This window comes from Peromyscus maniculatus, chromosome 10 (genome assembly GCF_049852395.1).
Source record: "Peromyscus maniculatus bairdii isolate BWxNUB_F1_BW_parent chromosome 10, HU_Pman_BW_mat_3.1, whole genome shotgun sequence".
Taxonomy (NCBI): domain Eukaryota; kingdom Metazoa; phylum Chordata; class Mammalia; order Rodentia; family Cricetidae; genus Peromyscus; species Peromyscus maniculatus.
Genome location: NC_134861.1, coordinates 48,075,308 through 48,093,583, shown reverse-complemented (window position 1 = coordinate 48,093,583; position 18,276 = coordinate 48,075,308). Strand labels below are relative to the sequence as shown.

At 43.5% G+C, this 18,276-nt stretch overlaps 1 protein-coding gene across 2 annotated transcripts in view; it reads left to right on the top strand.

Annotated features, from left to right (window-relative positions):
• Positions 1-18,276, top strand: part of Ppargc1a (PPARG coactivator 1 alpha) — a 642,727-nt gene that overhangs the window by 254,444 nt on the left and 370,007 nt on the right. The window lies entirely within an intron of this gene.

Genomic DNA, 18,276 nt, shown 5'->3' with positions numbered 1-18,276 from the left:
GTACATTTTCTCTAGGAGTTTACTATTTTCAAGGGACTTCCACAGGCTATTATCTCAGTTAGCCCCATGTAACCTCTGAGACAGGGATCCGTACACTGCTTTTACCTGTGACCACATGGAGAGTGAGCAGGCCTGGAGACTGACTCAGGGCCAAAGGACTAGAGCATTACAGAGCTGGTATGGGACCCAACACATCTCTGCCGTCTCCAGGACAATGCTTTCTCTACTCAAAATCTGCCAGGGAGGCAAGGAAGTAAGTCTAAAAGCATATGCAACAAAGAGGTAGAAAATGAGGAAGAAATGCTAATGATTGTGTCAAGAAGGTGAGATGAAAGGTCACCTGGTACTCTCTACTGAGGTGTGTCAGTTTATGTTTTCCCTGAGGGAAAAGCTTTCTGCTCCTTTGTCCGCCCCATAATGCTTGCTAGGTGCCAATGAGGCACTTACCGCTGGTTGCTGAATGAACCAAATGAATGACATTCTTTATACACTGACTGTGTCACCTTATCATTCTCCCAATCAGCAGAAATGCCCCTGACAGCTGTGGCTACCCACAGGCATCCTCATCCCACAGGCCTGCTCTGTGAGGGAAGATGCCTTTTTGCCTTTTTCTTTTCCTTTCTACTTTTTTCCCCTTCTTTCTTAAAGCCCCATTGTGCAAGCTGGAGAACTCTGTTGTTAAAAAGATGGCTAGAATTCACGCTCACATTTATGTGGATTGCTAAAGATGTAGGATCTGCTTTTGGTGGATTTCCAAGTGCACAATCCATCCAAGCCACTGAAAATCACAACAAATGGAGTCCAGAAAGCATGCAAAGGCGAGACATTTTCGGATAATGGGCAAAGCATTGGCCTGGGAGTGAGACAGGCCTGGGCATTGCTCCAAAGTCTGCTATTTGCTAACTATGTAACTCCTCGCAAATCACTCCTCAGAGCCTCAGTTTACTTCTCTGCATAGCAGGGCTCTAGTTAACGCATCCCTCTGAAGACAGTTCACGGATTGGATGTATAAAACGCCTGGCCCAGTACCTGGCACCTGCTGGAGGTCGGATGTTATTTCTCTTCCCTCATTCATGTCCAAGCTGATCTTGGCTCCACTGACACGAGATGTGACTTCAGCTTAGAGAACGCACATCGTTGCATTCATCATTCACCAACGTGAGACCTTACAGCTTTGTCATGCGCTGTGTGGGTCTCTCAGTTCGAACCCACAGAGATGGCCCGATTTATAGAGGGGAGCAGTGTTTAAACCTGCTCTGCTCTCTAGTGTAGGGGTTTCCGAAGAGGACAATCTGATCTTCCTCTAGAGAAAGGGGAGGGGCTGGTAATTTCCATTAAGCAGTGGGAGATGTGCTGAACTCAGGCAGAGGATAGCTGAGCATGTTTGGAATGTGCCTTTATCTCTAAAGGGATCAGGTAGTAGGATTGAAAGAGCCCAACCAGGCTGTAGAGACCTGTAGTGAGTCTTTATCATACCTGGTTTTTCACAGTTTACTTTTAGACCTTAAAGGATTCCAACGTGGGGACCAGATAGAACTCACAAATAATACTTATTCTCGCCATTTTCAATAGACTACCTAGATTCCTGATGTGTCTATGAGGTGCCGTTGGTAGCCACCCATATATTGTGACTTCATTGCAGGCTGGACTGCCGTGGCCAAAGGTTGAGGATTCTTGCAAATATCCCGTAACTCTGGGATGCCCAGTGGAGTCACAGCCTCCTGCGAACTGAGGATACTCTCCTTAACAAGGCCCCATGCTAGCAAATAATTGGTGACTGGCTCCACGAATCCCCGTCGCTGTAACTAAGGCAGAGACTTGCAGCAATAGAGCACAGAGCAGTTGTGCCGGGGAAGAGGGTGCCGGGAAATGGCAGAAGGCACAGAGCTGCAGGTGAAATGCTGCGGAGGGGAGCCCAGGGCCGTGCAAATGGAGTGAGAGGCAGTGGGAGAGGGTTGGTGGGGGCGGCTGGGATTCTGTCTGTCATCTATATCTAAGAAAGGAAAACACGAAAACGCCTTTGATGAGGTAAGTTGTTTGCAAGGTGCTTCTGACCTTGTGAATATAAGTGGGGGTAAAATGATCGGCCATGCCGGGGATGATGTCAGAGCCAGCAGTGGCCAAGTTCGGGCTCTCGGCTGCAGTGGAGGCAGAGAAGAATGGCCTCCCAGGAGTGACAGCCCTGGAATGACCCTGCTCACTGTGCCTCAGCTACACTGCTTTGTCTCACGTTCTGGAAAACACCGGAGTCTTTCCAACCTCAGGCCTTTGTACATGCCATTCCCTTTCACATGGAATGTTTTCTAACACAATTTAATTTGCCCTCTTCTAGCCTTTCTCCTGGCCTTATTTATTAATTAAAAAAAATCATTATATTCTGATTTACACTAATTTTTTAAAATATATTTTGATTATATTCTTCTCTCTCCCCCAAATGCTTTCAAAGATCATCCTTACTTTCCTTAACTACCCAAATCCATGTTCTTAAAATCAAAAATAAGAAAATAAACAAACAGTAAAACCCAAAGACAAAACGTTCCAAAACATAACAAAATAAAGCATACAAAATATGTTGCAGTCTGTTTTGGGTTGGCCAAATACTCCTGGGCATAGGCCCTGTCCTGGAGTGTGGTTGTTATGCCCAGCTTCACTCCATGGGAGAGACACAGTTTTCCCTTTCCCATCAGCTGTCGATTGCAAACAGCCTTTGGTCAGGGGTGGGGCTTTTGTCTACTTCCCCTTCTCAGTGCTGGATTTCAGCTGGCTTGAACCTGTAATGGTCACAGTCTCTGAGTTCCTATGTGGATTAATCCTATTGATGCCATTTATGTTTTTAGAGTCTTCCATCACCTCTGCCTCTTACAATCTTTCTGTCTCCTCTTCTGCATAGATCCCTGGGCCTTGAGAAGGATGGGATAAACTCATCCCATTTAGGGCTGACTGCTCCAAAGTCGTTCACACTCTGCACATCTTCCAGGCCTTATTTTAAATATGCCATCCTTAGTAGATCCCCAGGCTAACACAGTCCTTCATGCTATTCTCTTCTAAGGGACCCCAAGCCTTACCCTTTTTTTGTGCTTACTTTTCCCTCACCTTCTCTATTAGACCCTGAGCTCTAATAAGGTGGGAAACAGACCCTATTCCCCCCTCCTTTGTGTTTTTTCTCTTTCTTTGCATAAAGACCACCACAGTGCCTGGACTATAACAGATGCTTAATGTGCTATTATGACTCATTAGACGTATGGCTGAAAGGACAAATGCATACATCCCATAAGTATTGATCTGAAGGGGACCTTGGCAGATATCTAACATGAAAGCTTTTCATTCTTGGAAGAAGACATTGAATTCAAGGTGTGAAGCAACCTAAGCCAGATGAAGATAAACACATTTAAAAACACCCTGTTGGTGGTCGAACCCATTTGGCTTTAGTTTCAGATAATGTTGAAGGTAGATTTAATGTGGCGGTCAGGAGCGAAGATTCTGGAGTCATCAGCATAGGCTTGCCATATGACTGTGGACAAACCTCAGCATTTCAGTTTTCTCACCTGTATATTGGCTATAAAAAGACTCCACACCTTGTCAGTGGGCATGAAAAATACATGAGCTATTCCAGGAAAATCCCTTAAATATTGGCAGTATAAAAAGTGTTCAATGAATCTCTGCCCTGAGTATCACACCTCTAGTGCCACCATCATTTTCAGGCAATGAGCATATTTGCAGATGTCCAGTGGTACTATCTTATGGTGTGTGGGCAAGCAGGACTCATATTTATGGTATCGTATTTTCTTAAAAGTCAAAAGTCCCTTAAGAGGCAATGGGAGCCCTAGTCACATTGTCCTCTCTGTACTGTTTGCCAATTAATAAAAAGAAAAGTAAAACACGGACTCAGCTTTCCTACAACTCAGTACTGATCTTAACAACACCGCTGCCACATTTGTGAAAGTAGTCTCAATGGTCACCACAGAGAGAGGAGTTTTTGTTAGTAATTAGTCACTCTCTTCCCTTGGCAGTCCCACGCCTGGGTTGGAAGAACAATTCTGTCCCCTTACAAAGAAGCATGTGCTTCAAGGTAGCTCAGCTTGGGTCCTCACTTTCTTGCAACCTACTTCAGTGACTGTATTGCCCCAGGAAGTGTGAGTAAGAGAAATGGATGTTAGCAAAGCTCTCCCTACTGACTGACTGGTGCTGTTGGAAACTCTTCCCCTGATTTCATGCTCAGTTGATGATCTAACAACCCTGTTTGCTATGCTATATTTATAGAGAAGGTCACGGAGACACAGCAAATGTGGATAAACTGTCTAAGATCATCCAGGGCAGATGTGATACATGATGCACGTGAACCAAGGTGTCTAATCTAGAAGAACTCCTATTCTGTATGATGGATCACCAGAAACACTGCTACGTTAGGTGACTGGTGGGGATATGTGAAGTCCAAACATGTATTGGGGTGCTTGAGTCTAAATCACGGACTTGAAGAAGTCCTTCTTGAATTCCAAGACATGTGGAATGGTGTTCTTCTATCTCGCTAGTCTTCTGGGAGGGGGTCTCCTGTGTCTCTTGCTCTCCTCCACAGTCACTCCCTCCTTTATGTTTCTCCCACTCACTACTTCACAAAAGGCCAGTCTCTAGCATCTGTATAGTCTAAGCAGCTGATAATTGTGACGTGGGAAGAGCTATCAGCAAGCCGTAAGTTCATGAACATTCAGATTGAACGTGCTGTATGTGAGTAACCAAAGATCCGTTTGCGGATTTGCTTCTCCTGTCTCTCCTCTTTCCACCCCCTCAAATATCTGTAAATAGACTCTGACCCAGGGATGATTCTTCATCCCGGCAACACTTTTACTGCTTTAATGGAGAGGAAAAAGGTAAATTCTGAAGCCGCCAAAGAAAGCAATACTCCTAACTAAAAGAAAATCTATTCTGCCCAGTTATAAACATGTAATAAATCACCTATACAATGAGCCCAATCTTCATTCTGAACGTTGGCAACGCTGCACTTACTTCTTGGCCTGGTGAGGGGGGAGAATGCAGAGCCAACACCTCTGCCCTTGAGAGTGAAAGGTGGCAAGTATTGATCGCCTGTGCTTAGAGCACTTCTGGGGTACTGGTGATGTGCTCAATTAGTGCTTTTGGAAAATTCCAGGCTTGACTTTATAAACAGAAGCAAGACCTAGTCTTTAGGTTTCAGATGAGAAAACCATTCACCTTCCAGTTTCTCTGGTCTCTGACTTAAGAATTTTAATGATTTTGAAATTACACTGTGACAGGTTGAGTTTCTTTGTGGAGGGTGGTGAAGGACATAATTACTCCCGTTTCAGAAAATATCTGGTATTTCATGAGGGAAAATGTCAACATTGGTACGTCTGATGGTTTCATTTTACATGTGTGAAAACAGAGGCAAAATGTCTGTGTTTGAGGAGAGTAATTGTATAGATCAGTGTCAGCACTTTCCTCAAACACACTGTTAAAATCATAATGAAACTTCTGCACCTGGTAGACAGTGAGCAGACTCCCTGTGCTTGGAGCCCGGTACCTTTAAGAAGTTCTCAGGTTCAGCGACTTGCGTGGCTGTTTCTGCTTCTTCTTACCCATTCCCTCTCTGCTTCCTTGTTTTCTCTACCCCTCTTCCACCTTTTAAAATTGCACTCCGTGTTTTCTTCATTTCTCTTCTGGGATATACCAAACCTTGCGCCTAAAAACAATTTTGGCTGGCACATTGGACCTAGACTGGGCTCTAGTACTTCATTCCAGGTTTCTTGGGTCTTGTTGCAATTTCAAGTTACTGAAGGACAAGGAGGTATCAGATGACACAGGGGAAGTGTCACCAGTGGGGAGATGAGCATCATCACTTTCATCTGGCCCAGGATGAGGCTGACACAGAGGGTCCGCATCAGTCACTCAGCTGACATTCATTGAGCACCTACTGGGTGCAAAACAGCAGGTCAGGTCTTGAGGAGGCTCCTCTTTTATTTTAATTTTTGAATAAATTTATTTATTTATTTATTTTACATCCCAGCCACAGTTTGCCTCCTCTCCTCCCATTCTCTCCCCAAGCCTCTCTCTGTTCCCACCCCCCAGCCCACTCTCCCTCTGTCTCGGTACAGGAAAGGGCAGGTCTCCCTTGAGCATCAACAAAACCTGGCATACCAAGATGCAGCAAGACTAAGCATCTCCCCACACATGAGGGCTGGGCAGGGCGACCCAGCACGAGGAGTAGGGTTCCAAAAGCCTGTAAAAGAGTCGGGGATAACCCCTGTCCCTACTGTTAGGGCTCCCACAAGAGGACCAAGCTACACAACTGTAACACACATGCAGAGTGCCTAGGTCAGTCACATGTAGGCTCCCTGGTTGTCAGTTCAGTCTCTGTAAGCACCCATGGAGGCTCTTTTTATTATGGTGACCGGATAAGGTTGATTTTGGAAAAACTAACACACCAACCACAAATACATGGTAAGGGCATTTGACTAATTTCTGACACACTTTTTCAAAGATCTTAGAAGAGCCATGTGGGACATGGAGGAGAAAAAAAAAAAAAGGAAGCTTCAATGCTTACCATGGGCTGTTTCTGCCTGACCTGAAAACAGACTATTCTTTGTCTTTTCCAGTAACTTTGCATATCCGTTTTAGAAATTAGTTTTCTGACTACCAAGTTGGGGAAAATGAAACTAGCAAGCTCTCTATGACTTGCATAGGACGGTGCCCACATATTATGATATTTGATCATCGTTAGCTGCTGTTACTATTGTCATCTGCATTGGCTCCAAGTCCATTGTCTTCCTAGAATTCTTATCACTGACTTCAGGTAGTTTATCAGTACTTTTCCAACATCACACTTTACCTACTGATCGCAGAGGACAGAACTAAAAAGGAGAAAGCTGGACACAGGGCAGCCATGAAGTGCAGGTTTTTTTTTCTTTTTTCTTTTTCTTTTAGAATGCTCTTTGTTGACTGTTCCTGGACAAATGTAAGATGTGTTCACACAGCTCTGCACTTAAGCATGGAAGACATTCTCTGGACATGGAAGACGTTCTACTCTTCTTCGTACTGGATGCTACAAACTGCCCTGTGCGTTTTGATATGCACTGCTCTCAACTGTGAGAGACTGTACATCATGTTTCAGGGACCACCAAGGAAGATGTCTCAGAATAAGGAGTGAGCTCATGCAGACTAAGTCACTAAGATACCACAACTCACTTGGGACACAGGTAGAAGGTGACCAGATCTGCTTCTACACTCACAATCAAATGCATTTTCAAAAAAATGAGAACAGCAAAGGGAAGACCAGAGAGGTAGCAGTAGGGGTGAGAAAGTGTTTTTTTTTTTAATGGTATATTCATGTACTTAGGTCTTGTATCTTTTCTTCAGCTTACAAAGTGAACATTTCCTAGCACTCAGACTCCAGTACCATTTCAGTCAAAAACATTTTCTCCAGGTGAGGCACTGTGGAGACTCCTGGATCTTCCCTTTCATCAGAAACAGATCTCTTTTATGCTCACATGTTCCTGATGTAGTTTATAAGGTCAAGGAAGTGAGAAATAAAGAGAGGGGCCAGGAAGGAAACCCTCACACACACGATTCTTCTATATCATAGAACTGAGTCCCGCTCACTGCAAGCCTTTTGTGAACAGAACTGACCCTCACTAGAAGCTAGTGCAGGGTCTTACAGACGTACAAGACCTGGTGCCTCTCACCAGCTCCTCTCAAGGCCAAGAAGAGGCACGCAAACTTGGATGCATTTCTACCTTCTTCTCTGCCACTCCACGTAAATAAGATGCATCTTTGTGTTGGGGGGCAAGAATGGGAAGCACTCAGGCTTTGGAGCCATTCTGCCTGGTCCACAGCCAGCATCTTTCTAACTTGTAATTAATACGACCACAGGGAATTTTCTAAGCACCCTGAGGACTCAGTGTCCCTACCTGTCTAATGGGGCTGATAAGACTTCTTACTTGCCAGGGCAGGCTTCATGGTGCAGGATGTGTCCAGCAGCCCAACACCTGGCAACTCCTTGAGGACTTTTCCTTGGGTGGATGTCGTTCCTATCACCAGTTTTCAATCTACCCGATGCGTTTTGACAAATGCTTCACATGAAACCTGTCCCTTCATCCTTATTTCTATCTGGTCCCCTCTGTAGCTTTTCTGCTTGGAGTTGTCTCCTTAGCATTGCAGGGACGGTTTTCCTTTTCTAGCTCTCCAAGTCTGATGTCACTGGTGTTTCCTGGGTCCTGTGAGTGTTGACTCACTGGGGGCAGAGGTGCTTGCTGCTCGGTTATTGTACCTTATCACGCCTTGTGCTCCGCCATGTCAGGCATGTCTGGGTGCTTGGCAGTACTGACTGATCTGACTTTTGGCTCTGCAGGGATTTCCCCATGAGTCTGAGTCCCTTTTCAGGTGTTTGATTCCAGCCTTTTCTCATTCATCTTACTCATCTTTGGATATGGTGCTGAGAGCCAAGCATCATATAACAGTCCAGATCTTGTCAGTGCGGAGAACGTTGGATACATTCTGCCATGGAAAATGGAGCTCCGTATTTTCTAGTGGTGAGGTCTTGGTAGCTTTTCTCACTGCTGTTTCTTCTGCCTGCATCTGGCCAAATAGACTCACACAATTTTCCTCACACAATTGCAGTTGATCATATAGGAGTTTACTTTTGTCCCTGGTAAATGAAGTTTCCTTGGCTCTGTGCCCAAGTTTCTATTTGTTGGAGTGTTTCAGAACTTTCATTCTGACATCTATTGTGTGGATCCTCTCTTATCTTCACTCCACTTGTACCCAGTTAACCTGTAGGATTCACAGACCTTCCTTCAAGGAGCTGGAGAGGCTGTGGAGGCAAAAGGAGCCTGTGGCATCCAGTGCAGATTTCCTATATTGCTGTTTATAAGAAGCATGCTCAGAATTACCCACAACAGCAATGGCTAGTGATTCTTAGTACATGGATAGCTCTTTTCTAAGATGTCTGGATAAATCAGCTCACTTAATATTCAGGAACAGCCTACATGACAACTATTATCACTGCCATAAATATGTGGCCGTTAGATACAGAGTAAGAGAGAAGTCCAACAATTTACCCAGGACACTTAGACAATGTTTGGAGACACCAAGAGTGGATCTGAACTCCTGTCTTCAGGTCTACAGTGACATTTTTTCCCTTGATTCTTCTTTTAGATACCAACCCATTAGTAAGCCCTGCTTATGATTCTTACTTCCTAGTTATAATACCTCCTGGTTACAGGCATCTTTGACTATTGGTAAAAATATTTCACTTCAGTGAACCATGCTATTCTTAAAGACAGTACAGTGCATTTTATCCAATATTTTGACTAAGTTAAGAATTCTTCTGAGGACTTTCAATATAGTTAAATAGTAGAACACTTAACCTAGTCTAGTTAGGTGTGATGCCCTTGGCTCAGTCCTCAACCAGTGAGTATGGAGAACATTTACTTTAATTAGAGCACTTTATTGATACTTTTTGTGGACAATATTTGAAGGGACAAAAATGTGTTCCTGAAGGTGAAGGCAGTTATCTTGTGTGTGTGTGTGTGTGTGTGTGTGTGTGTGTGTGTGTGTGGCACATGTTGATGTTTTTGTCCCAGAGGGTAACATCTTGAGTTTTGAATGTAATGTTTTAAAATGACAATGGCTTTCAATGCCCCTGATCAAGAGCTTGTGTTGAGGATGGAATGCATTTAGAATGCAGTGGCTGACTGGAAATAGTTTAACAGCATTTGCACACTTATCTTCTGGCCCATGTGGATAGGGAATTATCAGTCAGAAACAGTCTTCTGGCCAGAGAGTCATCAGAGGACCTAGTGACATTTACTATGCCCAACTTCAAGCTGGCCTCTCAGATCATGAGTACTAGCCAGTGGAGAGTCATTCTGGACTCACAGTTACAGTTACACACAATTCTTTAGATGGCAGGTATCCTGATTCTGTTTCTGTTGCTGTGATAAAACACCTCCAAAAAAGCGACTTTGAAAGAGAAATAGTTCGTTTGGCTCACACTTCCCTGTGACAGCCCATCATTGTGGGGATGTCAGGCAGGAATTGGAACTGCTAGTCACATCACACAGTAGGAGGGAAATGCATGCATGCAAACCTAGCTGCTCTAGTCTTAAGATATCCAGGACTCAAACCCAGTGAATGGTACCACTCACTTTGAGGCTGTATCTTCCCACATCAGGTAATACAGCCAAGATAATGTCCTCCACGGAGATGCCCACAAGCCAACCTGATCCAAATGATCACCCAATGAGACTTTCTTCCCAGGTGATTCTGTATTGGGTTCAGTTGCCAGTGCAAACCAAATAGCACAGATAGGCACAGCTAAAGTAAGTAACCAGTGAATTATTCTCACTACCTGAGTTCCCTACAGCTGAGAAAGGCCTGGGAAGTCTTGGGAATATAAGGAGTTGAAGGACACCAAACATGGCTGAAGCAGCATTTCTAAGCCCGAAACCCAGAGAGTGATTTTAAATGGCACATAGACAAATACACACACTTTGAAGTTTTAAGCAATGTCTAAAATATAACTACTTTATAAAATAAATTATCTCATGGCTCCTGCTTATTATTAGGCAGCGTGAAATGTAGGAGTCAAACTAAATTTTATTTAAAGAAAAACATCCACTGAATTATGATAATATAGGTAGTTTGTATATTGGCAAAAGTCATATCAATGATGTATAAATGAATAGGATTCGAAGAATATTGGTTTAATGCAATGTTCATTAAACTGTAGTGTTGTTGTATATAAATGGCAGCAGATATTCTTTTCATGCTCATTGTGTTTTCAAAGATCAAACTGGGCTTGTAGCCAGAGCAGGTGCAGACACTCAATGTAAAGAAAAATTAATTATTGAGGGCAAGAATAATGGTAAATTCTAGAGTCATCACTCTTTGATAGAATGACAGGATGGTCCTTGTAACACACACACACACACACACACACACACACACACAAATTCACACACAGGGAAAGACAGAGAGACAGAGAACAGACATAGAGACAGAAAGCACTCTGATTATTTAAATCAAATAGTAATAGTAATGTGTTTCTATATCTTTATGTTACTTTAACTCACCTGTTCCCAACTTTTGGCTTTTAATTACAAGTCAATTCTAGATTTTTTTTGGTAAGAAATAAAACATACAAGGCAACTTTGCTTTCAGCAGTGACATGTATTAGCTAGCACTTGCTGTGTAACATACATTCCAAAAATTCAGTACTCAAAATAGTATCTTATGTCTCTCATGAGTTTATGGTTCTGGAATCTGGTCTTATTTTATCTGGGTGTAGGCACAGAGTTTTAGGTAGCTGATGGTTGATTTGGTAGATTTTCACTTGATTCTTGGCTAGGCGTTACCTGTGTTGAAGGAGATAGGCCCACATATCTGGGCTTCTTCTTGTGGCATGAAAGAACCAAAGACTCCAGAGCTGGCACAATACTTCTTTGGACAAATGGGTATATCAAAGCAAGTGGCATGGCCAGGTTGGATGAATGCTGCTAAAATTACACTGCGGAGGGGGGAGGTTATTGTGGAGGGCAGTATTATGGCCATTTTTCACAGTCTCTTCCAACCACCTGGCTAATACATCACCTTGGGCAAGTCACAGCAGTCACTTCCGCAGGCCTTAGCATCATCATGTGTAACAAGGTGGTGATGTACTAGCCCTTCAGCTGTCATAGCTGTGATGCAAAGAGAACTCGTCACAAAATATACACCATGAGTCCGAACCACTTAGCCTACTTCTAGTGCAAAGAAAAGCCCCATAAATGGCAGCGGCTCTTTTATTATTAATAAAAGGAAGATAAGCAAATGGCGCAAATGCTGAGTAGCTTGTGATTAAAAAAGAAACAAAAGCAGGAGAGAAAAGCAGACCCATTGTAGTGAAATATGAGCTTACCTTCCAAATCTACAACAGCTTTGCAATAAAATGTATTTGTTCGTCACCGGTTGATGGCTTTTGAAATCATTTATTTTTATTGTCTAACAAAGGGCACTTTCTGGAGTGCCTCATTATCCGTAGAAACGCTTTAGCATCCGCACCAAACCCTGTGCTCCAATGTGGGTGCTGGCAGTACCTCTTAGTGATAATTTTCGAGTTAAGTATTATGCATCAGGTAAATGATTGTGCATATAAATGGTCATTTTAGAGTGTGCATTAGCAGGTAGAAATGGACAATCTTCTCCAAGAAATATTCAACTTTTCCCCCCTACAGTTAACTACTTCTAGTAAGATTGGAGAGCATGCTGTGTTGTTGTCCAAAGTCAGATTAAAAAGAATAATAATAAAGGTCCTCAAACTATTAGTTAGCTCTTCCAAGGAAGGACTCAATACATTCTGTGTTTCCCCCCTCCCCCTACTATACAGCCTCATATATGTTTATAGCGTAATTTGAGTAATGCAGGTAAAAGAAACCCCACTAACAGGAAAGTACCATTTAGAACTTGTGGTTTTAACCCTTTGTGCACATTGTTTTAAAGTATAGACACGGACCAGAATAGCATGCAGCCTCTAGCAAATGGACTTCTTTGCTCCTTTTTCCTCCTATGGGCTCTGGAAAGCATGGACTCGGTGTTCCTTTAAATCTCAGGGACTTGCAAGTAGAGAGTGCTTAATAAAATGAATGTGTTGTCATAGAGAACAGTGGTGCCTCTTGTATATATGTTTTTAGAGGCCACCCTTTAACCCAAATCCTCCTGCCAAGACTGTTTCCCACTGTTTCCCCCCGAGGCTTCCCTGCTTGTAGTTTGTGGAGCATAGGTATCCAATCCAGGACACAACTTTCAGAATTGTAGATGATTCCCTAGGAATGCAATCTATGCAGTTCTGCATGAGGGGTATTTACTCATGTCTCACTTCTTATTTGTGTTCCAAGATGTCCCAGTGGTCATGATAATGACTGCTTTCTCTGCTAGCACACTCCCTCTGGAGGCAAACTCGGTACAGATGTGTAACTGTGTCTTGTCACTTATGTATCTTAGAATGCCTGTTAACCCCGGGCGGTGGTGGCACATGCCTTTAATCCCAGCACTCGGGAGGCAGAGGCAGGCAGATCTTTGTGAGTTCGAGGCCAGCCTGGGCTACCAAGTGAGTTCCAGGAAAGGCGCAAAGCTACACAGAGAAACCCTGTCTCAAAAAAAAAAAAAAAAAAAAAAAAAAAAGAATGCCTGTTAACTAGCTAGACACTGATTTGCTCCCAAATTCTTCAGTGGCCTGAAGACCCTGCCCAAACCCCACCTTGCAGGAGTTGATTGACTGGTGTTGAGGCAGCAGAGCGGTTGGCATATTGGTAGTGACCTGAGGTGTTCGCCTGTGGTCCCTGTTTTGAGCTTTCCTCTTTGGGCTCTACTCCTTGGCCCAGTTCTGTTTTTAACATGTGGGTTTTGAAGGTATTGAACCTCAATATTACCGTTCTTCTTTATCTGAGGTCTTCTCTGAGGAAGTTGGCAAATAAGAGCACTATGGCCCTTGGCTCTTCCCCATGCCCCACAAAGGTGTGTCCAGCATAAGGCCACATGCTTCCTGTCTATGGAAAACACACTTTCAATGGAATAGATTCTGTATGTATTTCTTTTTCTTTAACTTCTTTCTTTGTTTCTTTGTTTACACTTACATAGCCTTATCAGATTATGTAAACAACAATTACAGAAAATGAAAAGAATCTACATTTTGCATCCTTGCACAAGTCAGCCAATTTCCTTGTCTACAAATGAAAACTCAGAAGTATTTAGAGGCAGTGGAGAGGTCAAAATTACTTGAAATAGTTTGATTCGTCCTCTAGAGTCATATGCCAGCACCCTGGTGGCACATTTTTTCCTATTTCTTAAGTAGGGTGCTCATAGTGAGGACCAGTATGCATTTCTTTGTGGGAGTGTGCACCACAGAAATGCACATAGAGATCATGGAAGCCTGACTTTGCTGTCAACCCTCTCCTAGCAAACAAAGCCTCCTCTGCTACAGGCCAGGGCAGGGGTATAGACAGCATCTTCTGACTTGTTGTGTAGACAAAGCTGTCATTGGACTCTTGTTCTTCCTGCTTCTGTCTCACAAGTGCTGGGATTATAGGAGCGTAACATCACGCCCAAGTTGTTTTCTGTTTTCATGCTGCCCTGCTCTACTGTTAATATTCACAAACCTCTTCTACTTTAAACAGTGCCTCATGGCTTGTGTTTACCCTACTCTACCTTTGCAGCTGCTTCTTGCATTACATGTTCTTCCAAGAAAACTCTTTTTTATATACCTTTATGCATCAGCAGTACGAATTTTGCAGTTCTGGTAGACGGAAACCAGGCATTTCACATCACATGCTTCCAGACAGGTGCTCTACCCCCAAACTACACCCCTAGCCTTACATTACAAGTTTTCCTTTATTGACAGGACTTTAGGAAACCAGAAGGAACACAAGAAATAAAGACTATTTGTATTTACATAGGTCAAATAAGTCATTTGAAGCAATTTCTAAAACACAGAGAAAGAAACTACCAGTTTAAAAGGTAGCTCTGTCAACATCTATGCTGTGCTTATGTTAGGGACAAGGATGAGAAAAAAGTGACCAAGTTGTAGGATGCCAGAAGTGCAGAAGCAGAGACCTGCTGTGTGTGTGTGTGCACACACACCACTGCACATCCCAAGATGTCTGGAAACTAAGGTAGGTCCTGGGAACACAGATATGCTCTCTAGCTATGCTACAGTTGCTAAGCTCAGAGTAGTGGTTTTTTAGAGACCAGAGAAGAAAATGTCCTAGCTCAGAAAATCTTCATACTCCAGATGGGTACAGTGAAAGCTAAGCCTTGCTACTCATCTTGTTGTAGTTGTGACTCCCAGTTCGGCTGCCCGTGACAGTGAGACAGTTGCCTATGATTCTGGATCCTCCACTCCCAAAGGCTCTGTGAGGTGAGAGGACCCTATCAGCTGCCTGTGTTAGTTGTCATCCATGTGGTCATGAAATGAAGAGATTCTGGGGGTTATACATTCTCTTCCAGTAGGTAGATTTGTAAATGGAATTCAAGGGAATTTTAATATTCATTATTTATGCATAACCCGAGGCCATTTGCTATGTGCACAATTTGAGAAAAGCAACAGAAAGATACAAAAGTGTCACCAGAAATCAGAATGAACTCAACAACAAATGAGAATCTTCTCTTATATGGAAAAGTGTGTGTGTGTGTGTGTGTGTGTGTGTGTGTGTGTGTGTGTGTGTGTGTGTGTTGAGGGGGAGGGCTTCCTGCCTCCCAGGGTGGCCTTCCATCTTTTCCAGTAAATAATGCAGGGTTTCCCCATAATTACCTGCTAGACTGGACGAGCTTCTTGGGGTCCATTTCTGTCTATTGGGTAAATGATACGTTTCCTAATGGCATTTTTACCCAACAGTGAAGCTTGTGAACTAATGATATATATAGCTAGGCCTCTCTAGGAAGCTGTGTGTAGGCAGCAGTTACTTTTATAAAGTTATATGCTAGACTCCGTGTTACAAGATTCCAGAGAGACAACATTTGTATTTAGTATTACCCGAGAAAATAAACACTTTGTAAGAACATTCTTAGGGTATTTTCACAGGATGTCTAAAGAGGCCACGTGTTGGGCAAAGTGCCATCTTTAGCCCGTGCCATCCTATCTGGAAGGCAGCTGCCTTTTGCAACTATGAAAGACATGTCCCAGTTAGTCTGGGGAGATCACATGAGGCGTCTCAAATGGAAACCTGGATTATTGGTTTAGGAGTGCTGGATGAGAGTGTGGTTTAGATTCCCAAGGCAACCCCAGGGTCATGGAAAAGATCTTAAGAGGAGTCCTCCAGCTTGGGCTAGAATTCTGGAGTAGTTCTCTTTCCTCCCTGGACTTTGCTGTCTGTATGAAGATGGATGGGTGATGTGAGGGTGAGAATGAGCCACGTATAGTACTACAGACATATGAAAATATCATGGGCTAGGGATGTAGCTCCGTTGGTAGAGTGCTTGCTTAACATACGTGAAACCTAAGTCCTGGGTTTGATCCCCAGCACAGTATAACTCAGGTATGGTGGTATATACCTATAATACTAGCACTGGGGAGATAGAGGCTAAAGGATCAAAGTTCAAAGTCATCCTTCACTACACATAAGGGTAGCTGGATTACACAGCACCCTGCCTCAGAAAGAAAACAAAGTCATAATGATATCCACTACTTTGTATGCGGACTGAAACTTGAAACAACAATACCAAAAGATAGGCATGGACATCTCTACATTACACAGAGGCCAGAAGGACTAAGAGGGGACCCAGGGAACATGAACCTAGGCCTTTGATGAATGCTTATTGAGAAACTAAGTCACCAACTGGTGGCTTGCCCACTATGCCACAGGTCTGCAAACATGCTTGATCTTGTGAATGATCTGGAGTGCCGGCTAAGATACAGACTCGGTGGTCTTCTGCCTGACCTCCTGATGGCGATTCAACAGCTGTCCCCATGTCTGTGTATTTGATGGTTGTCCTGGGTAATTGGAATCTGGTTTAATTGGAAAATATCAGTAAAGCAGAAGAGGCTACGAAAGATTCATTTTCTGTCTCTTTCTCATCCATAGGACTAAGTCAAGTGCATGGCTGATCCTGTTATATATCCCAGTCATGTAGCCCTTGATCTGCAATTAGCGTTATGACCCAGTCATTATGGGCAGTGACATGTTGACTCAGGTGTATGGAGCAGATGTGCCCTATGTCTCTGTCATGACCATCTCAGGGTGGCTTGGCTACATTTCTTTGACAGATTGAGGTTTTTGTTGTTGTTGGCGTAACTCCAAATTTCAAGGCACCCAAATGTTTTCTAAGCGTAAAGTGAGTATCAACTCAAGACCCATGGTTCTAAAGAGACAGAAATGAAAGTGACTACAGTCCACACAGCCCTGTCAGAGTGGATCTAACGAGCTTCATGCATTGTTGATGCCAGATGCTGGTTGATGTGGAGTTACCATTCAGCTGTTCCCTACAGTAGCAATGTGTCTATCTGGGAGTCCTCTCAGTCACATATTGATACAGTATGTAAGAGGTGTCCTATGAATTGGCTCTGTGGTACAGAAAGCTTGGCATTTTTTATTTGGAGTCACCCTCTTTAGTATAGTTTTTGGAGGATGTCTCAGCTAGGGTTTCTATTGCTGTGATCAAGACCAAAAGCAATTTGGGGAGGACAGCATTTATTTGGCTTACACTTCCATATCACTGTTCATCATTGAAGGAAGTCAGGGCAGGAACTCAAACAGGGCAGGAACCTGGAGATGGGAGCTGATGCAGAGGCTATGGTAGAGTGCTGCTTACTGGCTTGCTCCTTATGACTTGCTCAGCCTGCTTACATATAGAACAACCCAGGCACCACCCACAATGGACTGGGCCCTCTCACATCAATGACTCATTAAGAAAATGCCCTATAAGCTTGCCTACACCCCAGTCTTATGGAGACATTCCCTCAATTGAGGTATACTCCTCTCAAACGGCTTTTAGCGTGTGCCAAGTTGATATGAAAACTAGACGTGACAGGGAACAGCTGATAGTTCCTTTCCATAATGATGATCTAGAAAATTAGACATTTCAGTGAAATAAAAACTAATAAAAGTGAGCTGCAATGTACTAAAAGCTTTGCAAGGATCAGAGTCTGCATCGGTTTTCAAATGCTGTCCCATGTATCCTCCAAGGTATCTCCTACTTGAATGATTGGCAGGCATGTTACTGGAACCCAATTCTAACCAAGATGTCTAACCAACATACGGAGGTAGTCTCTGTCCACACACTGTGGTATTTCTGATGAACTGATCTGCTGGGTTTAGATGGAGTCCCATTGATGCTCATGCTCTCAGGCCTCAGGTCCTTGCCTTCAGTTCATATAATTCTTGGCTGCCTGCCTTTTCTAAGTATTTCTGCAAATTTCTTCAGGGAGTGAGCTTTTATTTCCATGGTTCTGCTTCTATACCATCTTCTTTATCTGCCGCCTCCAGTCTAACAGAATTTCGGGACTGAAGGGGGCTTTGATGATGTCTTCGATCAACCCAGTGTTAGCATCTTACCTGCTTCATGACACTCTGTCAACCTTCTGCTTGAGTGCCTACAACCATGGTTCTCAACTTGTGAGTTGTGACCCCTGGGGGGTGTCACATGACCCTTTCACAGGGGTCACCTAAGACCATCTGCATATCAGATATTTACACTACGATTCATAGCAGTAGTGAAATTACAGTTACGAAGCTGCAATGCAAATAACTTCCACAGCATGAGAATCTGTATCAAGGGGTTGCAGCATTAGGAAGCTTG